Source organism: Sceloporus occidentalis, unplaced genomic scaffold (assembly GCF_023333645.1).
Source record: "Sceloporus occidentalis isolate IW3139 unplaced genomic scaffold, rSceOcc1.0.p SCAF_316, whole genome shotgun sequence".
Lineage (NCBI taxonomy): Eukaryota > Metazoa > Chordata > Lepidosauria > Squamata > Phrynosomatidae > Sceloporus > Sceloporus occidentalis.
The window spans coordinates 290,001-308,544 of NW_028317296.1; positions in this window are offsets into that span (position 1 = coordinate 290,001).

Consider the following 18,544-nt stretch of genomic DNA (forward strand, 5'->3'; position numbering starts at 1 on the left):
GTAACCAGCACACTCTATATTTCCACAAACATGTTTAAATATTACATATACATACTTACAATGAAATGAATAAAATCTATACTTAATTCCTAAAATATTTTTTCATAAATTTGCAGAGTAGCTCATTAAAGGCGCTGTTCCACTTATACCAAAACATCATTATAGCACTCATTCACAAGGTTGAAAACAGATTTTTTTTTTTAAGATTTTAAGAAGCTTTTTCAGTTGCTGTGGCAACAAACAGCTTTTGTGTCACTTGACAATGACTTCCTGAAAAAATATGAATGAAGCAAAATTTGACACGATTGAAGAATTATTTTGAGGAAGGGTTCGTTCCAGTACTAGGAATGTTGTTTCTAAGGCTATATCTGGTTATACAAGCGTTTAATTCAGCAGAGTAGATGGATCAACATCTTTAAATGTGGGAGAGCCCTGATCTGCGCTTCCATTTTACAAAAGGGAAAAAAAAAAAAACATTCATTATCGCAAAGGAACTGTGATCTACACCTTGAGAAGAATAACCTGTTGGATTTTGAGACATAAGGTCAGAAATAATATATCCAACTTATTTCTTTGGTTTTCAGACTCTTATGGAATTCAATGTGTTAACGTGAACAGGCAGCAAATCTATTGATTGTGAATATCTGTGTTTACTTCCAGTCTTGAAAAACCCATTCCCCTTGGAAATGTGGATCTCAAAATAGCCCTAGAGAGTCTGCCTCCTTGAAATATTGATTTTTTTTGTGATACCTGACCTCATAGACTTATAACAACTGTACAGCCGGTTCATTAGCGTCTGGAAGAGGTAAAAAGGACATTATTAGCAGCTGAAAATAGCAGAAGCTATTCCAGCGCACATATAAGAATCACGATACTCCCACAGTACCACCGTCGCACTGTATGATACAAAATATATGTGATCAACATAAGCCCATTCTTTTATAAATTACTTATGCATGCAACAAAGCATCAAAAAAACTCAACATCAAATGTACAGTAGTTCAAAGTACTGCATTTACATAGGCAAGACACTGGCACTGTAAAATCCAATATAATCCCCTAAACTGCTATATTTAACATTCCTTTTACTTTAATCATACATTAGGGTAACAAGACAAACATTTTAAAAGTTTGAGATATTTCAGCCAAACTGTGGTACTCGCCATGTTACCCAAGATGGTTTGTGTTTAGAAGGTTATTACTGGACCAGTTGGTTTGCAAAGAATATAGCTCCCCCCCCCCAAAAAAAAAAGTTATAAAAGTATATAAACTATTGAATGTCACATAAATGCAGAAATTCATGGCACTAATTTTGCATGGAGGTCGCTTTGGGAAAATTATTCTTCCCCAGAAAGTTTTAAGACCTTATTTGGGTATCAACAAAAAAATAAATCCACTTTACAGAAAACACATGGCCACAGAATACAAAACCAATGTCTATCCCAAAGCTTCAACTGACTATACAATGAGTAGTTCAACCAGTAAGCTGACTTGGAAGAAATCTCCCGGATCTGACCATGCATTATACGAAGCTAACCCAGCCTTAGTTTAGAAGAAACTTTTCACGGTTGGCACTTTTAATGCATAGTGAAGGAGAAAAAACAAATTATACCTCAAGTACCTGCTTTGGTAAATGGGCCATCTTCTTAACAACACGGCTATATTAATCAAGGCAAAACCACAGTGAATCCTGAACAAAGTGTTACATCTGGAACAATCAACTTAAACATTCCATTTACTTCTGCAATGATCGCTCCAGATATAGCACTATGATAATGAATTGCTCAAGTTTCAACTTGATAACAATCAAATAGCCATTTTTGCTCCATTATGATAAAATGCTAGAACATGAAATTAGTCTGCCTGTGTTTCCGGAGTCAAACGTTAATCAGTCCTTTGTCCAACACTGTATTAGCCTCTACCACATCTCCCGGGAGGCTCCTCCACAGTTACCCTCCCGACTGAAACATAGGATTTGCTCCCGACGTCCCAAGAGATTTGCATTATAACCATACCTGGGAACATCAGGGTTAGACATGTAAGGGACAGGGCCATAAACACCATAAATTTGTACTGAGGGGAATAGGGAGGGGAGCCGACATAGCTAAACACCCCACCCGATGTGATCGGGAGTTCTGACCCGGCGAACCCCGGAGAGTTCCCAGTTTTTATTATAAAAATCTAGGAAGAGTCAAGATTCAACATAAAACATCAGCAATACACTGAATAAAGACTTAAGGAGGTCTCCATACTAATGACAGAGTTTGGCTCACTTAAGTGTCTGAGGTGCTAGACTGGAGCATCTGGTGGAATTTTGCCACAGTCGCTCATAACCTCAAACACAGACACAAAATCTGCGATACCTTGTGGGTTATGCCACTGATGAGTGCTCACTGAAACCCCACAGTGGAAGCTGGGGTCTACTTGGTGACACAGCAAGGATGCACCCAACTGAAGAAAATGTTATTGATCTATACCCTCAGTATAGGGAGTTATCATTACTCTGTTATGCCTACATCCTACCTTTACCTCATAATACCCATTGCACAATTAGTGTTACAGACCATTAAAAAAAAATAATATCACTGAGATAAACTAAGAGGATTCACATCTGGACCAACTGACACAGATAAGTACCTCTGCATGTCCACTGGTGGTTTAGTAAATTAGATGAGTACCAGTCAATTCAACTACAAAGGGACACTTCAATTTTGCAGCACCGAAGAGAACAATAGAACATACAACACCATGTTTTTATTCAGGGTTAATTTAATAAGTGTATTATTTTTAAAGCTAAAAAAAAACCAAACAAAAAAAAAAAGTAGCGAAACACAACAAGATAAGCCACACATTATATTTGTTGTTTTTATCCTGATCTTATTTTCTTTACTTATAGAAACTGGAAAAAGTGGAAATTTGACAGCACTAATCATAGTTTAGTAAATAAACCATTGGGTGTAAACCCTGATGAAGAGCTCTCGGTATGGACTGTATTATTAAAAGCTTGTTTGCCTTTCTTTGTAGACTTTCATTTGTTGGCCATTCCTTGTGTGGCTTTCTTCATACTGAACTCGCAGTACACACGCTGTACAAAGCTTGAATGGAATGTTACCAGAATGCACTACACAATACAATAAATACACTCCAGGGTATACCGTGCGATATTTCAATCTCGCAATACTTTTCCCACAGGAGCTCAGTCCCCCAGCTATGAATCCATGAACATGTACCACCTGACACCAATCTATAGGAGATCAGGGTCCAGATTCAAATATCACACAGATACATTTAGTGCCTGGTAAATCATGAATCAATACACCAAGTATACAGCTATCGAATCTTACAAACATAAAATGACCACTGATACCAAAAAAAAATTGAGTGCTTTGAAAATATGCCTGTAAGAAAGCATAGCAATAGGAATAAAGAACTGATAGGACTCCCCTTTCAATTGCAAGATTATTAATTGAGCACATAGATCAGGTGTAGCCAAAGTTCCCCAGATGTTGTAAGACTGCAGTCCGCATGATGCTGAATATCATGGGCAAATATATAAAATATATAAAAGTGGCATATTTATGATAGAATAGGAATAACGTACTGCATAAACCGGTATATTAGTGAAAGGGGGCGATGCTATTTCTGGATTAAATGACCTCACTGCGAATTCAACTCAACCACAGAGCTCTTCCTAATAATGCAAAGCATATGTGGGTGCACCAAGCATAACGCTGAGCCAAATGCTGACGGTTACGCGGTGACTGGCTCTCTGCCACTAGTTCACACGTCTCACAGAGGAGGCCAGAATCCCAACGAAATAGATCTGAATGAGCCGGAAGCTCGTGCATTTGCACCGTGGGTGGACTGAATAAATGGGAGCATGTATCTATGGCCAGGGGCGTAACTAGATGCCTCAGGGCCCGGGTGCGAGAATCTGTTAAGGGCCCCCCCACCCCCTGACCCCCTCACCCCCCCCAAAAAAACATGATTTTTACCCAACAATTTTTTTTCAACTAATTCAACAAATTAAATTTACATATTGAATCATAATCAAAGAAAAAGGGGCGCATGTACAAAGGGCATAATCCAGGGGTGTCCAAGTTTTTTCTGCAGTGGGCCACTTCATCAGAATTGTATACGTGCGCGGGCCGCACTCATTTTTCACTGTGACAAAAAATATGGCCTTTAATAAAATATGCAGATTAAAATAAAGTAAATGACACAAAACCTTTACTCTTCCTCTCACTGATTTCTGGGCCTTGAAAGTTTTGCGACTACAAATTCAGGATTCCCTAGATTTATTCTAGGGATGAACTAAAATGAAAATTCTGGACCAAAACATTCAGGGTTCACTTAGCCAAAACCGAAAATGACCCCCACCTTTAAAAATACTAATAAAAACTCACATGTTTAATAAAAGTAGGTAACACACAATTGGACAAAATTAGCAATATGACTTGGCATGATAGGAGTGTGATTGCTGTTAGCCTAGGCAACCAGTAAATGCTGGTACCTAGGCATGATGGGACTGTGCTCGCTGTGATTGCTGTTAGCAATCACACTCCTATCATGCCAAGTCAGCCAGTACATGCTGGTACAGGGTGGCTGTAAGTGATGTGCAGACCCCATACTGCTGGCAGCATCACTACACAAGGGGGGCAGCTAGCTAGGTTTCAGCATGTACTGGCTGACTTGGCATGATAGGAGTGTGATTGCTAACAGTAGTCACAGTCCCATCATGCCTAGGTTCCAGCACTTACACATCCATCCAGTAAATGCTGGAACCTAGGCATGATGGGACTCTGATTGCTGTTAGCAATCACACTCCTATCATGCCAAGTCAGTCAATACACGCTGGTACAGGATGGCTGCAAGTGATGTGCAGACCCCATACTGCTGGCAGCATCAATACACAAGGGGGGCAGCTAGCCAGGTTTCAGCATGTACTGGCTGACTTGGCATGATAGGAGTGTGATTGCTAACAGCAATCACAGTCCCATCATGCCTAGGTTCCAGCACTTACACATCCATCCAGTAAATGCTGGAACCTAGGCATTATGGGACTGTGATTGCTGTTAGCAATCACACTCCTATCATGCCAAGTCAGCCAGTACATGCTGGTACAGGGTGGCTGTAAGTGCAGACCCCATACTGCTGGCATTATCACTACACAAGGGGGGCAGCTGGCCAGGTTTCAGCATGTACTGGCTGACTTGGCATGATAGGAGTGTGATTGCTAACAGCAATCACAGTCCCATCATGCCTAGGTTCCAGCACTTACACATCCATGCTAACACACACACATTTATTAATATAATCATTAATTCACAGATTCATTCCCTCAATCACACACACTCATTCAAACACCCTCCCCACCCCCTTACCTGTACTGCAGCTCCCTCGATGCCGCTCACAGACTTCAGCAGGGGGCGCGGCCTCCCTCTGCCTTCTCTGCTAAAGCACAGAGGAAGTAGGAAGTCACGTGAACTCCGCTTCCTCTGTGCTGTCCAGAAGACCCTCCCACAAGTAAGTAGCAGGGCTTGAGGTGCGGCTCGTGTAAGATCGGTTGCCCTGGCTGCCGATCTTACGCGGGCCGCACCTCGAGGTCTCGCGGGCCGCATGTTGGACGCCCCTGCCTTATTTAAAAAAAAACGTAAAAAAGATTTCGGGCGGCCCCTTGGCTTGGGCCCCCCTGCCGCCGGGGCCCGGTCGCAGTCGCGACCCCGGTAGATCCGCCACTGTCTATGGCCAGCAGCATTTTGCCAGCATGTCTCAGTTGCCTCGACAGGAGATGCAGAGGCTTGTTCATTAATAGGTTCCCCGGGGAATACGCCTGTGGCGGGCTTCTGCAGGCAGCTGCTGGACAGTTGTTCATGAATCACTACAACTCTGATCATCCCCTGCCTGGGCAGTAATGAGAAAGCAGAGCTGGAATGTAGGACAACCGCTGGTTGCTTTCTTACAGCTGCAGTATGGGGGGGGGGTGCACCGTCTAGAGATGCCGTAGGCTGAAACTCCTATCAAACCAAGTCAATGGCAGATGTAGCGGACAAACTGCCCCACGTGAAATTCCCTGGTGAGAGCCAATAATAGACAAAAACATCAGCATTACATACAGTGACATACCTTTGACTGCGTTAAAATATTACAAAGTAAAAAGAAACCAACTTAAAAAAAAACAAAAAACACGGGACACAGGAATAAATACCCCTCCAGCTTCCCAAAGGTCATGAGCTCTTATTGTTTCAGGATTTCTCTAACAAAAGGGTCTGAAATGTGCCAATGATCCACTATCCTATAGATAATCACTTATGCTTGTATTTTAAATAAGCCCAATACTATGTTTTTCGTTATCAGTCATATCTGAGTCAGTTTGTATTATGAAAGATTCATATAATCCTCTGCTATGGTATTAGCTTATAACTACTTTTAGTTTTTTTTATCGTGACCAATATATTGGGCTAGCTAAATAATTTGCCGTTTATTCACTAAAGCAGGAATTTGAAGTAGAGATGAACATTTCAGCTCACTGGCAGTACTGTATATATTAAAGGTTCAGCCAGAAGAGCTGGGTTGGCCCGGTTTAATACACAGTAAATCAGTGAGCGTTCTATCTCACTGATATAACATTATACATTATGAAGGGTCAGCTCAGCTCTATTTGACAGAGATGCCTGTAACTCTTGTGCATATTCCAGCCTTAAGTTAATGAACCTTACTTATGCTTCAAATGTCTCTCTGCAAATGTAATAAAGGATTGGGAGACTTGACAGCCTTGCTGGAAACCAGTGAAAAAGGAAAGCTAACTCAAAAAAGAAAAAAAAAACTCTGCAGAAATGAGCATTATTGTAATTACAGCTCTTCTGGGGAGGCTATGGGAATTGATCCTCTGGTATCTATCTGTTGAACTATTAAATATGGAGTGCTGGTTACACCTGTGTTAAAGAAAAATACCCAGTGAAACAGAGCTTAACAACACTGTTTAAAAAGAGAAACCAGAATGGTTTCCTGTAGAAACACTAATGCGCATGTCAAGGGACCTCCAGTGATCTAGTGGATGTAATCCGGCCTCATAGCAGTAGCCATCTAGTCATTGATGTGACCGCACAGTAGTAGACACGGGAGTGAGTGTGTATTGTTTTGCAAGAGTGGTGGTTCAAAAGCCATGTGCCAATGGGTCCTGGGGTTTTTGAATGGGACACTCCAGCCATCATAGGCACTTTAATGCATATGAAAGCTGTGCGTCCCCTTTAAATCACCCCATATGCACTTGCCTTTTCCCCACCTCCCAGTTACTTTCCATGCACAAGGTTGGTCATACCCAACACATTTTCTTATATGTGATATACGTTTTCCTATATGTGAATACTTACCTCCGGTGACCTCCAGTGCTGGGTGGATGAATACTGTCCAGAACCCATACATTGACACTGGCAGTACAAAACCCATCTAACACATCTGTATTACTTAAAATAGCAATTTAAATACAGTCTTCAGCCTTTTTGCTATCTGGACCAAAAGCTCTTCACTGTAACATTACACAAATAAATCAACATTGATTTTGGCAACAATCTCGCTACTGCTCACAGCGCTAGAGCATTTCCCAGACTTAAATAGATGAAGCTTAGTAAAAACACAATAATGTAGCAATTCTAAAACATTTATGAACATTCTGTTGCAGGAGATGCACTGTATCTATATAATTCAAACTCAGAAAGGAATCACATAAAGTGAGACTGTAAATACGCAGGCAGCCATATGGATCCACAAAAACAGTTTATTTCTTTGAGAACATTTGTTACACACTCTAAAGTATACTTTAGGAAACAAAACACACGTCACGTTCCGGTGAATTTTCCAACCACCGCGTATCAGACATTAAAGTAATAATATGAGAAATAACACAGAGCTTTACGTTTATGAAAAGACCATATGACTGCTGTAGCGTCAGAAACCAGAGGGCTAGGGACGCGTTTCCTTTGCAATGAATGCATGCACCGCTGGGAATAGGAAAAAGGAAAACAGCGTATTTAACCCTTTGAGCACAAGAGAGATCTGTACTGTGTAGATTCTATCTGGAAAACAGACCAAAAGCTTATGACCATTTTTCGTGTTAGACCAATAAAAAAGTATCACCTATGACAAAAGACCTGACAGTTTTTTGGACCAACGTGGACTGGACTGGCCGACATTGTTCCATACGCACCCAGGGCACATCAGATGCTGCAGCAGCTGGATAAGTATGAAAACGTAAAGGCTGGATATGATCAGCCGCACTTACATCATTTGGCGGCCTCCTGCCTTAAAGTGCCAGAGCCGTCTCATCATCACCAGGCCAGCCCTGGTTGCTATATCCATTTTCCCTATTTCCATCATTCTCTGGCACTGAAAAAGAAATGACCTATTTTTCATTTGTATTTCTGTCCCTTTAAAAAGGAATAACTCATCCTGGTTTTCAAGCATTGCTTCTGAGCACTTCCACCCAGACAGATTAGACTTTTTTTTTTCAATTTACAAAACACAGAGATGTAATTACCATGAATGAGGCTTTGTGATCATCTAGTTCTCTCTCTCTCTCTTTGGTATGCCAGATCCTGGGAAATGTCAGAACCGCTTCTAATTTTTGTATAACATGGCCTTGAAGCCCACACTCTTCCAGTGGATGTATTCTAGTATCCCCCACAGCACAGGTTTAAATGGTTTTATGATGACTGTCTGTTTAGTATTTGCAGATCCAATACAATGCAGCTCAAAACATCTGATGCCCGTTCGTTGCCGTCTTTGAAATGTCCTGCCTTGGTCCAGGCCCTCCACCCTTCAGAAGATTAAGCACAAGCTGTAAACCCACCTTTAAACACTATACCTAAAGAAGCATTTTTTGGTCAATGCTAAGAAACCGTTGACAAGTATTGTGTCCCCCTTCAAACATACAAGACACACTTCTGTTGGTAAGCATTCACAACACCCTTGATTTTATTACTAATAACTTTGTATTTCGCATGTCAAAGGGTTGGAAATATCAGTAAATTTCCAAGACCTAGGACTGATTATGGACCGAGTCATAAAAAACAGGCAGGCTCAACAGGTTGAATGGTTCTGATTGGTTGTCAAATTCTATTTTTCTATGTAAAATGTATCCAAAAGGTGGATCCGGTATGAAAATCTGAGCCCAGGGCCAGTGCATGTAGGATTAAATTTAATCCCACCTGGTGAGGAAGATGGGAAGTGTAGATCAATAGTTGTCTCCAGATTCCACAGTTGACAGGTCTATAAACCCATATATTACTGGTTGCAGATTGAAATAAAGCAACATATATGTTTTAGAAAGTTATGTGAACACCATGAAGGACCCTACTTCATTTGCAGAATTATTCCTCCGCATTAAGTTATCCTTTCTCTATTTTGAAGTTGCTGATTGTTGTTGGTTTGGCCAGAAAGGTGGGACAAGGCGAAGAGGAAATAACTTCACGACAGGAAATTGTGAAAACAGGGTCTTGGCAATCTCCAATCAATTTTAGAATAAATATGTTTCCAAAAACAGTTACTTTATTGAAGAAGCAAAAAAATAAAATAATCGCAAGCTATAGTTAGCTTTGATCAAAAAATTTACTCATCCCAGAAATATTAAACTCACCCTTCCCGTGCACTAAAAACGAATCTCACACTGACGTCACTTGAAATCACAGTAGCGTTTGTGATATCTCTACCAGTTGCACACATATTATATTTTATATATATATATATATATATATATATATATATATATATATATATATATATATATATATATATACGATGTCAAAAAATAGAGTATTGCAGAGTATGCGGTGATACCTTTTTTATTGGACTAACATAATATTAAAAAGACAAGCTTTCGAGAGTTATCCTCCCTTCATCATGTCTGAAGCAATACTAATCAACATGATAGAGGTTACAACTTAAAACAAGTGATGGTATAAGGGGGGGGGTTGAGTGGGGTGTCGTAAATAAAATATATATATATAATCACTGAAACATGACACAAGCTGAAGATCAACACTATAGCACCTCTGGATCAATTTTATTTCACTGTTCTATTTTATAGATAGAAATATCCTACTTCATCACCGAGCTGAAGACATCAGAGCGCACATCACCCTCTCCAACTCACTCATCAGCACAGGCAGAGTGCTTTGAAACACCGTATTGACACAAGAGGCACCCAGCAGGACTATGACTCATAGCACGATCTGGGGATGCAGGCATTAATTATATCATGTTACCATCATTAAGAAAGCATAAATGCTAACATCTACACAGGCACTAGAAAATACTACTCTCCAAAATGCTCAGCGTTCTTCTAATAGAAAAGGGTGCTAAATACGGCACTCTGAGAATCAGAATACTGTACACCCTGTGAACCCCCCCCGCCCAAACATATGAGACACAAATCTCGATGCCTCTTTCTATGTGTGGTTTTAAGGTTTATAGTCTAAGCCTGCGTATAAAACCCCAGCAGAGGGAGGCAGCTGTTACTTAGGCTGCTATGTTGTATAGTTTTTTGGGCCCTTACCTGAAGCCATTATGTGGTTAATTTGCAGATCAACATATCAAGACAGGGTCAGACTATGGATTAAAATCCGCCCTGGCACTTTAAGGCCAATGGCCAACAAAATGACATGTGTGGCCAGCTACTGGATACACGTGGGCACATGCTACGCTCTTACACTTTTGCAGCAGGCAGCAGTGTGTATTCAACCAGCAGCCACACACTAAAGCAATGGATCTGCACGGGAGTATGGCCAGACTGGCGATCACAAGACAGCCCTGGCACTTTAAGGCCGGGCAAGTAAGCGGCACGGATGGCCATCAGCACACCAGGCAGATGGCAAGTCCAGACCTACATGTGAGATGCCATTGAGCACCAGAACACTGGGCATGTGCACCGGCTGCCCAATGGCCAGTCTGAGCCTGTAAAACTGTTTTTTCAAAGAATAGGGAATTTGCAGCATTTGTGCCGTGACTGGGTCATTTCTGTGCTTCCATTCCTGCGCACATCTTCTCACTAAATGTATTTTGGACAGGACAGGATAGCCCATGCCGGCTAGTTACACGGAGTCTCTGTGCACGATTTTTTTCCATGTAATATGCAAACAGGGGTTAGGGTGCATGGCCATTTTCTAGGCCTGTGTATGTTCTGGACTCCTCTAACTTAAATCAGAATAAGAATATCAGTAGATCCCTAAGCAAGGTGCAAATTAGGGTCCCCTTTCCCAGTGGCTTTACAAACATTAAAATAATATATATGTACATCCAGCCCTCCACGCAGCTCAAGTCCTGGCCAGGTGCTTAGGCTTCCTTGTGCATAATCCAGCTCTTTCCAAAATAGTTTGAAAGACTGACACTTTTCCACCAATTATTCATTTCCATTACATCCTGAGGGGCACATGAGGGTTGTTACGGTTTTAAATTCTTTCAAGGCAGAATGAGCAGACCAGGTGCTGACCATTTTTGGACAGAACAATCCTGACGAAACAACAACAGATCATTAATTTATTTTGAGTTTTATATTAATCTCTTATATCATACTATAAAATTCTACCATTAAATGGTTTCTACCACAATAATAAGGCTTAGGCGTATTTAATTGGAAGTATAAACACAGTTCATAGCTACCCCTGGATTAGCCATCATTTTAGAGACCCTCTTTCCTCTCTTCACCCGTTTCTGGTACATGAGGAAATAAGGACTTGCTTAGTGTCCCTATTTTGAGGACATGGAGAGGATGGGGTAAACAGACATATTGATTGTGAGTACTCTGTTCCTCAGTTTGTTCATAAAGCCTTCATTTAAGTTTGACGTGGGCCCCTAAATATTTGAGGAAGCACTGGTGTCAACAATGTGGCCATCTTTCACTCTCATGATGATGACCCCACTACTTCAGCCTCTGCCACACATGAGAGTTACCCTACTCATCTGTTACCCTCCCCAGTGTCACTTGTGAAAGGGTAGTATGCCACCTCCTGCACCTCTGCGTGTCCCAAGCCCTCTTCCACCCACCACTGCCAGGTGAGCCTCTACTTCTGACACGAGTGACAGAGGGCTGTGTCTTCAGGTTGATGTCAGGGCAGCCCCTGCCTCTCTGCCACTTACAGGTCTCCCACGCGAACCTGAAAACACACCTTCATCATTCTATGGAATGCAGGACTTGTCACTGCCTGCTGCACAAAGCACAGATCGGAACCATAATTACGAAAAGACAAATCCACGTTCTCAATGGTGATAAAGTGACTTCAAACCATATAATACACCCGGTGCCTGAGTTTGGGTGCAGGGTCTGTGATCGCTCATTTAAAGCTTGTGCCGATTCCCTATCCAGTTTCTTACCTGCACCCAGCTGAGCCCAACCCGTGCAGGGAGCAGAGTAAAGGTTAACGACATGGGGTAATAGAGCACTGGATGCCTCCAGTCACCCTCCCTGAGACCGACCCAGTCCATGTCCTCATCTTACCTGCTAATCCCAGAGCGAGCGCTGCCAGAAGGAGCCCCTTGACGGGGCTGCCCAGCTCGGGGGAGCCCATGCTTCTTTACCGCCTATCCATGCCCGTCTACCGGGGCTTCACTGTCTCCAGCACGGGCTGCGCACACACCAAGCTGCCAACTCTACGGACCGCCGCTTCTTCAGACCTTCCAACGCAGCAGATGTCCTCTTCCAGACCAGCAAACCCACCTGGGCTACAGAGGAGATCTTGACCAACTGCCCACACTGTCTCTTCACAACCCAACTTCGCAGACCTTATTGACACTTCGTGGACAGCTGGTCACCTGCGTGCCAACATCCTGAATCCCACCGGTCGCCAATTTAAAACAGCTGATGCCTTCTACCGAATACAGCAGCCAGAATCCTTATAGTCCCAACCAGCCTCCAGCTGTATGGAATCGCAGACTACCCAGTCTGAAAACCTACTCTATTCACTTTAATGAGGGAAACCCCTTCCCTAATACAACAGCACTATAGTCCGCATTGTGTGCATCCTTTGGTCTGCTCCCTAAATACTTGAGCATGAGATCCACGTTCACGGCTTGGGACGGAGAGATACAGATCCTCCTCCCGTTAATACCCCGATGTCTCCTCCTTTTCCTGAGCAATACAAAGCGCTACTCAAGGAGGACTGAGCACTGGGAGTGGGGTTTGCAGGAAGAGGCGTGCAATCCTCATACTGCTCCACAGGCGTCGGTTGCAAAGGGCGCCCTCTGGTGTTCGATTTATAATATGACACATTGTTGGAGCCGCTATGATTTTAGATCAATTGTCTGCACAGATACACAATGAATGCGGGTTGTGAGTTTGTAAACTAATTAGTGCACACATTGGCAGACTGATTATTAAACGCGCATAGTACGTACAAATTTAATTGATATAAAGGTGTAATTTAATAACCTTTATTATTGGACTGTGTATAAATCTAGGCGTTTAGAAGATCAAGAAGACAATTTGGAAGGTTGAAATGCTTTGCCCTTTTCCATGCATAAATCAACATGTTTTGTTGTCCTGTGAATCATTGGATCTTCTTGCAGTAGATAAATGTAGAGTTTCTCAATACCCCAACAAGAGTTCTAGTAACAATGTAGGGCATACTTTTACCTAGGGCATAAAGGGTACTTAGGCCCATGCCTTAAGAGCCACAGCAGCTGCCTCTTAGGTACCGTTAATAGTTGCACAGTAATTTTTAAAAATGTTATGAACATTTGTGCGTGGCAGCTGGAGGATCATCAAATTGAGCTGTGGATGGTATGTATGACAGGGAAGGGGTATCACTAACCAAGACCTGCCAAGGGCTCTACTATCATTAAAGATGGCAACACATGCTGGTGGACTGGGGTGACCACATTTGATTTCTGCTATTCAGGGACACACTATGTATGGGCAATAAGTGTCACAGTCATCTATGGCAATAAGGCTGAGGAACACTGACTTTTAGCAAACAGTGCTTTATTTTCAACCAGGCCGCCCGAAATCTAATCTAAATGGCCGCTGGGTGCTGATGCCGCCGGCCGGCGCTACTTTAATACTTTAAAAAAAAAATGTAATATGGCTTCGGCCGGTGGCATCAGCACCCAGCGGCCGTTTAGATTAGTTTTCCAGCAATCTGATGGCCGCATAGTGATGGAAGCAGCGTGAGGGGTGAAAGCTCCGCCCCCTCGCACTCAGACTGCTGGAGCACCGGATGTCGTGTCACTGACATCCTGTATACATAGAAAATAGTCTGCAGCTACCAGGGGATGAAGGTCTAGACAAAACCCCCCAAAAGTGGAAGTAGAAGGTTGGTAAACCAATTTGTTTTTGTACAAGGTATATAATATTTTTTTTGTATTCGTTAAAAAAAAATAAATAGGTATGTGTGTGTGTGTGTGTCCCCAGTGTCATTGCTGTCCCCAATCAGCCCCTCCCAGTGTCACCTCTGTTCCCAATCAGCCCCTCCCAGTGTCACCTCTGTCCCCAATCAGACCCTCCCAGTGTCACCTCTGTCCCCCTTCAGCCCCCGTGTTATTGCTGTCCCCAATCAGCTCTTCAGTATCAGCTCTGTACCCAATCAGCCCACTTTAGGGTATGATCCTGCTAGGGTACTCATATTAGCCTTTACAATTTTCCTGCTGCTGTGTACTATACTTCCCATAATCCTCAGCCAGTATTATGGGGGGCATTTTTTTTTTTTACCATCCTTTGTTGCTATTAAATTTACTTATGTTGAACCACATTTGAATCATATTTGTATTTTGATAATGAATATGCGTTCAGGAAAAGATGGGCATGTATGATGGGCTGATTCGTGGCACAACGGGCCACTTCACTTGACTTGCCTCCCAGGCCTTAGGCTGCCAGCCCTCCCCTGCCTCCCAGCCAGACCCAGTAAAACCAGGCTCTGGAAAAACCTCCCCCACAATACACACAAAGGTCCAGGCTGGTATTGCCTCACTTGGCTCATGGAGCTCCTCGCGCTGGGAGCACAGGTGAACATCCTCTTCCCACAACAGTCTCCCTGATCGTCCAGCTTCAGGGGTTTTAATGCCCAGCACCTGTGCCTGATGCAGGCCTCATAGGAATCCCAGACTGGATCTAGCCTCTTGTAAAAGCCGGCATGGATTTTCTACTGGATGGGGAAATGGAGTATTGGCCCACCCTGCTCTCCAATTGCTCAATCCCAGGGATCCATATGCATGACTTTTATAGCACCTGTGCCCAAATGCCAAACAAATCATCTACCTGGGGTATACTGAATCACAATATACCGTTTTTGCTCGATTATAATACGACCCTGATTATAAGATGACCCCCCAAAAGCAAAATATTAATTTAGGAAAAAAACAAAAAGCCTGAATATAAGACGACCCTATAGGAAATTTTTTTTTCTAGTAAATATTAATTCATGTAAACTAATTTTCATATTTAATAAAAGCTATGATTGAGAAAAACATATATTTTTTTATTTCCTTTTATTTGCCAACCTGCCCCCCCCAGTTATTTACATCTGCCCCCAGGCTTGCCACTCTGCCCCCAGAAATGCCTTATACCCCCCTATTTGCCACTCTGCCCCATGATCAGTGTTCCCTCTAAACTGTGCGCTTTTGCGCGCGCACATAGCTTTAAGAGGGAGCGCACACCAACAAAAATTGTGCGCACAACCAGTAGCGTACCGAACGGTGGGGCGGTCCGCTACTGGTTGTGTGTACGGCACCCCTCCAGAGACGGACAGTAATGTCCGCCGCTAGAGGTGCAGGCTCGGTTAGAGGGAGATCAAGAATCTCCCTCTAACAGTCTTAAAAAAAAATCAAGGGAGCGGGAGGTCTGTTAATGCAGACCTCCGATCCTGCTCCCTTGCGACGCGCGCGGCAACTGATGTTGTGCGTCGGGATTTGATGTCATATCCCGGCGCACAGCACTGAAGGCACGCCCACCGCCTCCACTGCACTGGAAGAAGAGGACACAGAAGAGGAATAACGAAAAAGAGGAAAAGTGACAGAGAAAAGGTAGGAAAACATTCTGTGAGAGTGAATTAGTAAGTGTGTGAGAGTGATGGGTGTAGTTTAAACTGAATGTTTGTGAATGAGTGTGTGTGATAGCATGGATGTGTAAGTGTGTGGGGGGGATAGCATGGCATAGGGAGGCTGTAATCATATTCCTATCATGCTCAGGTTCCAGCATGTACTGGCTGCCTGAGCATGATAGGAGTGAGATTGCTGTTAGCAATTCTATTTTTTTGTTCAATTTTGGTGTGTTAACCACATCTTTATTAAAAGTAAGTAAAACACCAAAATTGGACAGAAAAACTCGATAACAATATTAATATATATATATATGATTGCTAACAGCAATCCCACTCCTATCATGCCCAAGCAACCAGTACATGCTAGAATCTGGACATGATAGGAGTGTGATTGCCGTTTATCATATATATAATAATGTTTTTTTGTCTAATTTTGGTATGTTACTTATATATATATAATACTAGGCCAGACACTAAAGTGGTAGGCCTACACCACATCAATGTCTGGCTCAATGTATAGTGATAGGTGTTGTGTTGTACCACGGTCAGTGCGTGCGTCAGTATATAGCGATAGATGTTCTGCTGTACCACTGTCAGTGTTTGCCTCAGTATATAATGATAGCAGTTATGCTGTACCACCCTCAATGTTTGCCTCAGTATATAGGGATAGCAGTTATGCTGTACCACTGTCAATGTTTGCCTCACTATATAAATGTTAGCAGTTATGCTGTACCACCGTCAATGTTTGCCTTAGTATATAATGATAGCAGTTATGCTGTACCACCGTCAATGTTTGCCTTAGTATATAATGATGGCAGTTATGCTGTAACACCGTCAATGTTTGCCTTAGTATATAATGATAGCAGTTATGCTGTAACACGGTCAATGTTTGCCTAACGATAGAAGCTATGCAGTTTTAAAGAGTGTGTGTGTGGGTGTCCCATGTACAGGATCCGCCCCAGGTGCCAAATACTCTAGGTACGCCCCTGCGCACAACAGTTTTTCCCAATTTTTTTTTATCCTTTATGCGGCCTGGAGCCTCCGCTGGTGATTCGCTCATAATTTACTTATGCAGTGAGAATTAAAAAAAACATTACAGTAAGTAATACTGTTGTGTAACTAATACTACATTATCACACTATAATGTAGTGTTATTAACCATGAGCGAGCTGTACCAAAATTATAGAATAACAATTTAAATTTAACATTTGCAGAAGCATATTGTGCGCACAAAATTTTGTCTCTGAGAAAATTTTTGCACAAGAGAAATTTTCTGCGCACACCACCTAAGAAACATTAGAGGGAACATAGCCCATAGATTTACCCTCTATATGCCACTCTGCCTCCAGAAATGTCTTATACCCTCCTATATGCCCCTCTGCCCCATGATATTCCTTTTAACCCCCTATATGCCCCTCTGCTCCATGATATGCCTCATACCCCTATATGCCACTCTGGCATATAGGGGGTTAAAAGGCATATCATGGGGCTGAGGGGTTAAAATGCATTTCCGGAGGTGTATATATATATATCAGTGGCGGATCTACCGGGGTCGCAGGGGTCGCGACTGCGACCGGGCCCCGGCGGCAGGGGGGCCCAAGCCAAGGGGCCGCCCGAAATCTTTTTTACGTTTTTTTTTTTTTTTTTTTTAAATAAGGCAGGGGCGTCCAACATGCGGCCAGGGCAACCGATCTTACACGAGCGGCACCTCAAGCCCTGCTACTTACTTGTGGGAGGGTCTTCTGGACAGCACAGAGGAAGCGGAGTTCACGTGACTTCCTACTTCCTCTGTGCTTTAGCAGAGAAGGCAGAGGGAGGCCGCGCCCCCTGCTGAAGTCTGTGAGCGGCATCGAGGGAGCTGCAGTACAGGTAAGGGGGTGGGGAGGGTGTTTGAATGAGTGTGTGTGATTGAGGGAATGAATCTGTGAATTAATGATTATATGAATAAATGTGTGTGTGTGTGTGTGTGTGTGTTAGCATGGATGTGTAAGTGCTGGAACCTAGGCATGATGGGACTGTGATTGCTGTTAGCAATCACACTCCTATCATGCCAAGTCAGCCAGTACATGCTGAAACCTGGCCAGCTGCCCCCCTTGTGTAGTGATAATGCCAGCAGTATGGGGTCTGCACTTACAGCCACCCTGTACCAGCATGTACTGGCTGACTTGGCATGATAGGAGTGTGATTGCTAACAGCAATCACAGTCCCATAATGCCTAGGTTCCAGCATTTACTGGATGGATGTGTAAGTGCTGGAACCTAGGCATGATGGGACTGTGATTGCTGTTAGCAATCACACTCCTATCATGCCAAGTCAGCCAGTACATGCTGAAACCTGGCTAGCTGCCCCCCTTGTGTATTGATGCTGCCAGCAGTATGGGGTCTGCACATAACTTACAGCCATCCTGTACCAGCGTGTATTGACTGACTTGGCATGATAGGAGTGTGATTGCTAACAGCAATCAGAGTCCCATCATGCCTAGGTTCCAGCATTTACTGGATGGATGTGTAAGTGCTGGA